Genomic DNA, 7,856 nt, shown 5'->3' with positions numbered 1-7,856 from the left:
CTAAAATTTTATTGAATTTTAACTAATGAACAGATAAGTTACGTACACAATTGAGTAGCAACAGACAGGTTACGATCAACGACTTTTATTGACAAAAAAATAAGAATTATTGATTGGAATAAAATTTACATGCCCATCTACTTTGCTTATTACGTTCTCATTGTAACGTTTGGACTGTAGATGCACCAATTTGTCAAGTTATTGCACTAAATTGAGCATTTTACAAGTTGTTGGACCAATCTGCACCCATCTGATAAGTTATTGTACTAGATTTTGTTGGACCAATTTGCACCTACCTGACAAGTTGTTGTATGGCTCTTTTTTTAAGAAAATCTAATGAATTGCTAGTGGCACAGGTTTTCTATATTCTGTGAAAATTTTCTTAGTTTTGAATATACCTAATCTTAGGTCGGAAGAAAAAGGAGCAACGATAGCAACTTTGCTACTTTGACGTACCGACATGCGATGCTTGTTCTTTTCTGGATCCATCATCAATTTTTACCGTGCTCTCCAACGCAGAATGACCTTTCTGCATTTTACTGCGTCCATGGGCCGTCTAGTGTCGTTGCAGTTGCCCAGTTGCGAATTTTTTTTATTTGTATATTATTTCTTTCGATTTTGCAGAAATATATAGTCGGATGGAAAAATCATAGATTTGGGCTATTGCCGCCGGCCCAGGCGGCGGAAGGGCCTTACCGCCACCTCAGCCGGCGGTAAGGCGCCGACCCCGCCGGCCCATGTCATTACCACCGGCCCAGCCGGCGTTAAGTCTCTTCCGCCGCCTGGGCCGGCGGTAAGGACCCGGTCCCCCTGCTCCACCACGGTACGGCCAGCGCGCGAGCGGTAAGGGTCCTTACCGCCGCCTGGGCTGGCGGTAAGGACCCTTACCGCCTCCTAGCTTACCGCCGCCTGGCCCAGCAGGGGTCCCCCCCCCCTCGTAGCCAAGCCTCTAGGCCACCCAGCTCTCCTGTTGTTTTTGAGAGGAGAACCAGAGAGGGATAGAAGGAAGGGAAGGAGGAAAGAAAGAGAGAAAACAAGGGGAAGAAATCTCCTAGGATTCAGGTAAGTTTTTCAATATCGTAGTATAGTAAATCTAAAAATACATTGTGCTTTTAGATGCTAAAAATCTAGCTTAGTATGTATAGTAGATTCGGTATTTATTTTGTAGTTTAGTATTTAGATCTACAGATATGTTGTGTGCTTTTAGATGTTAAAAATGTAGCTTAGTTAGTATAGTACATTCGGTTTTCAGTTTATAGTTTAGTATTTACATCTAGAAGTATTTACTAAGTATAATTTCATGAATTTTTAATATTTTTATTATACAATCGTAGGATGCCAAGGCGTGGAAAAGCTGGTAAAGCAAGGCAATCTCAGTTCACGTTATTCAACCGTACATTAACTAGTAGTCGTATGATTTAATCTTAGTTGCTTCCAGTTCTTACAACGAAAATGGTAAAGGTGGAGTGGTGTTCCGTTGACCGGAAATGCCTTCGACCGTTTGCCTCTGCCTAGTGGTGTTCCAGTGCCCATGTGCTTTTGCGGCGATCCTTGCAAGGTAGCCAAGTCCGATGAAAAGGACACGTATAGGCAGAGGTATTGGATGTGTTCCAACTTTGCGTTTGAGCCTATACTTTGTCAGCACCGCATTAACAAGATGGTGAGGAATTGATGTCGTGCAATAATTATTTTGTGCCATATGACATCTTGCATGCTTTTTTTGTTTTGTAATAAATACATTTTTTGCAGACTCCTCCACCGCTCTATGATTTTGAGCAGTGGATTGACACTGAGATCAAGCCTGAGGACAAGGAGCACATGCAGTACATGTTGCAGTGGGCGGCAGAGAGCAAGGAGAGGATGGAGAAGAGGCTCAGAGAGGAGGCTGCAGAGAAAGAACACAAGGAATTGGAGGAAAGGAGGCATCTTGCTGTGGAAAGGGAGGAGAGGGAGAGGAAGCTTGAGCGTGCACCCCGTTAATTGCCGCACAATTTTCATTCATAGTTATTGATTATTTTAATTGTGTGCTTCTAATTCTTAATTGGGAAATGTTTAGACTTGTATAGTAAACGCACGCGAACAATGAAAAGCATTTAACTTATTATGTAGATAGAGCAGTCCTCGCACATAAAGATAATCGTACACATCGTAATCGTACAAATGATAAAAAATAAGAAGTCACCCTACGCACTAAATGTGTCCTCGCTTGAAACGAAGCTCGCCAGCACTATGACCACGCCTCGCTGCCCGCCGTGCTGCTCTGGTCTGCTGCCGGTCGTACGTCCAGGGCTCCGGCGGGTGAACGTCGCGAGTCGGATGTCCTCCCGCTCCCTCCACAGGAGGTGTTGCGAGGTACTAGGATGACGCGTCCTGTGTAGGACCCGTTTTGTCTCGAGGAACTAGGTTGCACCCTGTGTAGGACCCAGGGCATCTGCCAACTTGGAGGGACCGAGCAGATTGGGGTCCACTCTGAAAAGGTCATCGATCCAAGCATTGCCGCTGGACCTCGCTGCCTCGTCGTGCGAGTCCTCCGAATGCCATCCCTAGTCTACGTAGCCTGTTACAATCATAAAGGAAACGATTTTGTTAGTTTCGTTGCGTTCTTAAAATGGAGTTACAATATGTATACATCACGCACGTGCTGGTCGTAGCTCCAGTGCAGCTGAAGAAGGACAAGAGGACCATGCGTATTGTATCTGCGGAACGGTGGACGGACCTGCTGTGGCATGCCAAGACGGTGGCGGCGGTGGTGGTGGTATGACGTAGGAGGTGCTGGCTACTGGCGGACGAATGGGCTGGTGAGAGGATGTACCAGCCTACCGAGTAGGAGCTGGAGTGGACGCATGGGGGTACGGAGGTCGTGGTGGACGGACGACGTCCCCGTGCCCACCACGGCAGGTAACGGCACTGAGGAACCTCCTGCAGCCGTCTCTAGCCCTCGTAAGCAGCGATCGTTGCTGAACCAAATTCATCATGGGGAAGTTATCGATGCTGTACGTCAGCTGCCTGTCCAAATCCCCTATAAGGTCGATCTGTTGGGGAGCGAAAAAATTTCAAGTTAGTCACACCAAATGATGCAAGTTTAGTAACAAAAAAAATTCAAGTAGCTTACCGCATGGTCGTAGTTGACGTCTCTCGCGCGAGGGTACGTCTGGGTGACTCGAGCGGTCTCCGTCGGTGGCTCTGTCGGAACGTGCTGGACCAGCGTCCTGGTCCTCGATAAGAACCAGCGAAGGTACGCTGCGAAAGCGTCTACGTCATGTGGCCGGGTCTCCTGGACCACCTCGTCTAGTGCGGTCGCCCACAGGGCGACCCAGTGAACCATCCTCGTAGCCCATAGGACTCCAGGCCCACCACCACCACCACCCTGATGGCTAGCCCTAGTGGAACCATCGTTACACGAGTTACATAAACGAAATATTCTTAATGCAAGAAGAATGAAAATGCTGGACTGTACCTGTGAACGGAAGCCGGAACCACTGATGTTGCTAGAAGCGGGGAGTCCTGGTACAGGCCGAACTGCCTCATGACACGGTGAACCGTGTAGTCCTCGATGTGGATGTCGAAGACTACTGGCCTCCTCGTCATCCAGTACACCATGTCCCGATGGCATAGCGAAGACAGGCCATGCGGGGCACGAGCCTCCACCTCCTCGAAGCTGTAGGATCTCCACCTCACGTCAGTGTCAACCAGAGCGTCGAACATACCGACAAAGTCCGGGTAAGACTTCTTTGTCTGCATCCCCGTCCAAACTGCCTGCAAGAAATGTAATCACAATTTCTCAGTTAGGACCGCGGAAATTCAAAAGTGTAATATGAATCGAAAAATAGTAGTGGAAGAACCATACCCTCCTCAGGCACCACAACAACCCCATCGTGGGTCTGTTGACGTCGTCCTTGTCAAAACCCCCAGGGTAGGGGGACATGTCCACACGAGGTCGCCCTATCGGGAACCGCTCGTAGGCCCAAAGCTGAAGCAGCAGCGGGCAGCCAAGGAAGATAGGCTCCGTCGAAGTAACCTTCACGTAGCCCGTGCAAAGACCCCTGTACGTGGCCGCCAGCACAGCTGAACCCCAGTTGTACTGTGGAACCTCGTTGAGCGGGGCCTCCGCAATGGCCCTCGCGTAAGGAAGAAGGTGCTTAGGCACCGAGTTCCCCTACGACATGCAGAAGAGGGTCCAGCCGAAGAGCCACAGCAGGTACGCCTCCAAGTGACGCGCTACTGTGGCGTTGTCTGCGTCCTCTCTCATGTACTCAGCCTGCAAAACAATTTCGTACTTGTGTCAATAATTAAAAAAATGGTCAAAAAATATTTGTAGTTGCTGGTAATTAGAAACTCACACTGAACTACTGAAGCCAAGACTTCGTCGTGCTGTGGGAGCTGCTGAAAGTGGTGTACTGGGGGGCACCGTCTACGCGAGGAACGTCTGCGAAGCGACCCAGCAGCTCGTCACGCCTGGCGGGAGGACGTCCATCGCGGCTATGGCGGCCCCTGCACAAGGAAGACCCAGTAGCATCGAGACGTCCTCTAGTGTGGGGGTCAACTCACCGACCGGGAGGTGGAAGGTGCGTGTCTCCGGCCGCCACCGGTCTAGCAAAGCTGCTAGCAGTGACATGTCGAACTGCAACCATGTGGGTCTCTTGCGGCCACGTCGCGCTGAACGGTCGACCATGTCGCCCTCCACAAGCCTAGCCACAGGAAGAAGGCCCGCCGCACGCAACCTGTACCACGGAATAAATGAATTAGTTTACACAAATTAATCATTCAACTTAACACACAAGTATTACTAATTATTTCTACCTCGGGATCCAACATCGGTCGATCGGCATGGTCGCAAGCGGAATACGAGCCCGAAACGTGCCTAGGTTAGTACCAACTATGGCCGAGTGGAACGACCTGTGCTGGCCGTCCAAGGTAGGGTCGAGCAACTCAGGGGTCTGGTCCCCTGTGGACCTGTGTGCAATGCCATACCTGCAACACAAGTATTGAAAGAAATAAGCACTGAACACGTAAAGAAAATATAACATTGCATTACGTTACATTGCAAATAAACATCATAACTCTATGGCACATACAAGTCCATACAAATAGAAGGGCCCACGATAAATATTACAATACTTGATGTCCTTTTCCACACCATCAAATAAACATTATATTACACTACCTAAGGACGTTAGATGCATTACATTAGTATTTATTAGATGCTGATTGGGTGCTAGCACTTGCATACGTCGTTGCCGGGTAGTTCTTGTAGGTGTGACCGGCTTCGTGGCACTTGGAGCATAGACGGACATCAGGACCAGCTTCAGATTGATCCATGTCATTACGGATACACCTATTCCCACGTCGCCCCACTCCTTGGACCATTTCTGGATCAGGATCAGGAATGTAGTGGGCGGCATTACCTGGATTATTGACAAAGTCTCCCAGCAAACGATATCCATAAACCTCGTTCCTCCAAGTTTGCCATATGGTTTCTTTGAGGAAATAGTGCGGCACGAAACGACGGGGTTGGAGGCCCCCCACCTCGAAGCATGCAGCAATGATATGGGTGCAAGGCCTGTGCAGCAACCTTGGCTTGTGGCAAGAGCAAACACAACCTTCATTGCTTATGATGCACTCATGTGTGTGTCTCTCACGCCTCCCGCCCATTTGAACTTTGTCCCTACAAACAACTTCGAACCGGCGTTCCACGGCTCTCACTTCTTTCACACAGTACAAATGAGCTTTCTTAATTGCTTCCTCCATGTACTCTGTCATCTTGTACCCAAATATTATGTGGTTGTCGCGCATTGAGTTATCAGCCAATTGGTAGCTTTTCCCTGAAATACTTCATGGTGCGGTAAAGGTAAAATTCGACAATACCAACAAGGGGCAGGCCCCGAACACCGCGCAAGACCTAGTTGTAAACCTCAGCTAGGTTCATCGTCATTATACCCCACCGTGCACCTCCTTCATCAAAGAGTAATGCCCACTTTTCCTTCGGTTCATTCTCAATCCACTGTGAGAAGGTCTTGATGGATGTTCCCCGTCTTCGCCTGATGTTTGGACCGTCGAGCCCGACATCCTCCAGAGACACAGGTTGGTCGGCCTCACTATTGACCGCCCTCTTCGCTAGTTCCTCGCATCGCTTCTTTGTGAGGTCCTCAAGTTTCTTCCACAGCAGGTTGAACTTCCTCTCCTGATTTTGGCTGCACAGTCGCTTGAACAATTTTGTAAGGGTCTTGTTCTTGAATTGGCTGTGAAAGTTCGCACCCATATGCCTCATGCACCACCTACTCTTCAAGTCCGGCCATATCGGCGCCCTGAAACGCTCTTGACTTCCATTCTGTAGGTCGTCGATTGCTTGTATAATGCCTTTGTGCCGATCATGAATGAGACAGACCCTCTCGACGTCCAACACTATCATGTTCTTCACCCTCTTGAGGAACCAGTACTAGCTATCTCCAGACTCCTTCTCCACAAAAGCGATCGCAAGCAGCAACACCTGATTGTTTCCATCGGTCCCGATAGCTGTTAATATTGTCCCTTTGTACCTTCCAGTCAGAAATGTGCCATCAATGAAAATGACTTGTCGACGAAGCCGAATAGCCTGAATGCAAGGACCCAACGCAAGGAATGACCGCTGAAGGACCTGTTTGCCTGGAAACTGAAGAACTGGATATGATTTCAAGTCATAGAAGCTTCCAGGATTTCTCTGGCAAATGGTGTGCAACAAGGCAGGGAGATTGTCGTAGGATGCTTCGAACGTACCCCACTTCATCTCAAGTACTTTTTGCTTAGCACGGTAAGCTTTGTTGTAGCTGATCTTGTACTTGAACTTCTCCTCTATGGCACAGATAATGGACTTGGGCTCGAAGCTTGGATTCTCCACTATCTGAGGGTACATGTATTGAACAACAAATTCAGCAGTGAGGTTGCGGTGTGTTCCTTCCAATTCAGCCAGCAAGCATTGGTGCTCAACCACTTTAGTCACCTCCCAGTAATCCTTCCATTTGCCCTTTTATGCATGCACCCTGAATGGGCAATCATTTCGCACACAACGGACATCATACACGTTCGGGCTACTCTTTTCCACCCTGAACTGACGCTGCAAACACAAAGTGGACCACCTCTTAATAGCCACCTTCACTTCATCTCCACTTTGGTACACAGCCCCCACGCATACCTCCTTCTCTCTGTACTCCCAAAGAATATTTCCCCCCACATTGAACTGTAGGGCCATCGTTACCCGTGACCACTGCTTAACCGACTCAAACGACTACTTCTACCCCATCCTGGAACCTTAAGGACTCGACCACGACTGCTCAAGGAAGAAGAAAGGTAGTGCAAGGTGGTTCTCACCGTGAGCGGGCGGCGCGACGGCGGCGGACAGAAACAGTGGCGGGCACGACTATTCCGGCGAGGATGTGGGACAACAACTAGCTCGGAGTGTGTCTGGGGTGTCTGTGGAGGAGTGGGTGGAAGGAATCGACGAGAGCTGCTGGGAGGAGATATAATTTTGCTTGGCGGCTATACTGATCAGAGGAGAGCGGGCGGCGGTAAAAAGGGGAAACGGTGAAACGGCGGCGCGGGAACAGTAAACATTCAAGGATTTCACCGCGCGCATGGCTGCCACCGTGGTCTACTGCTAGGCTTGCGTGGTGAGGAGGTGGCCTAGCTAGTCATGCTGGCGAGCTATCGGAAGCGGCGGCGACGACACGTCCTGGTGCTCAGTCACCGTCTTCTGGCGCCCGCGATCTTCAGAAGCCATTGGTGGTCGATTCGCAATCCGACGGCCTCCCACGTTTAAACAGAACTTGGAGATAAACTCGAGCTGGTCATCTTTTATTTTGGCGTCGGTTCGAGATAAACAT

The sequence above is a fragment of the Setaria italica genome, chromosome IX (genome assembly GCF_000263155.2).
Source record: "Setaria italica strain Yugu1 chromosome IX, Setaria_italica_v2.0, whole genome shotgun sequence".
Classification (NCBI taxonomy): Eukaryota; Viridiplantae; Streptophyta; class Magnoliopsida; order Poales; family Poaceae; genus Setaria; species Setaria italica.
Note: the sequence above shows the minus strand (reverse complement) of the source record.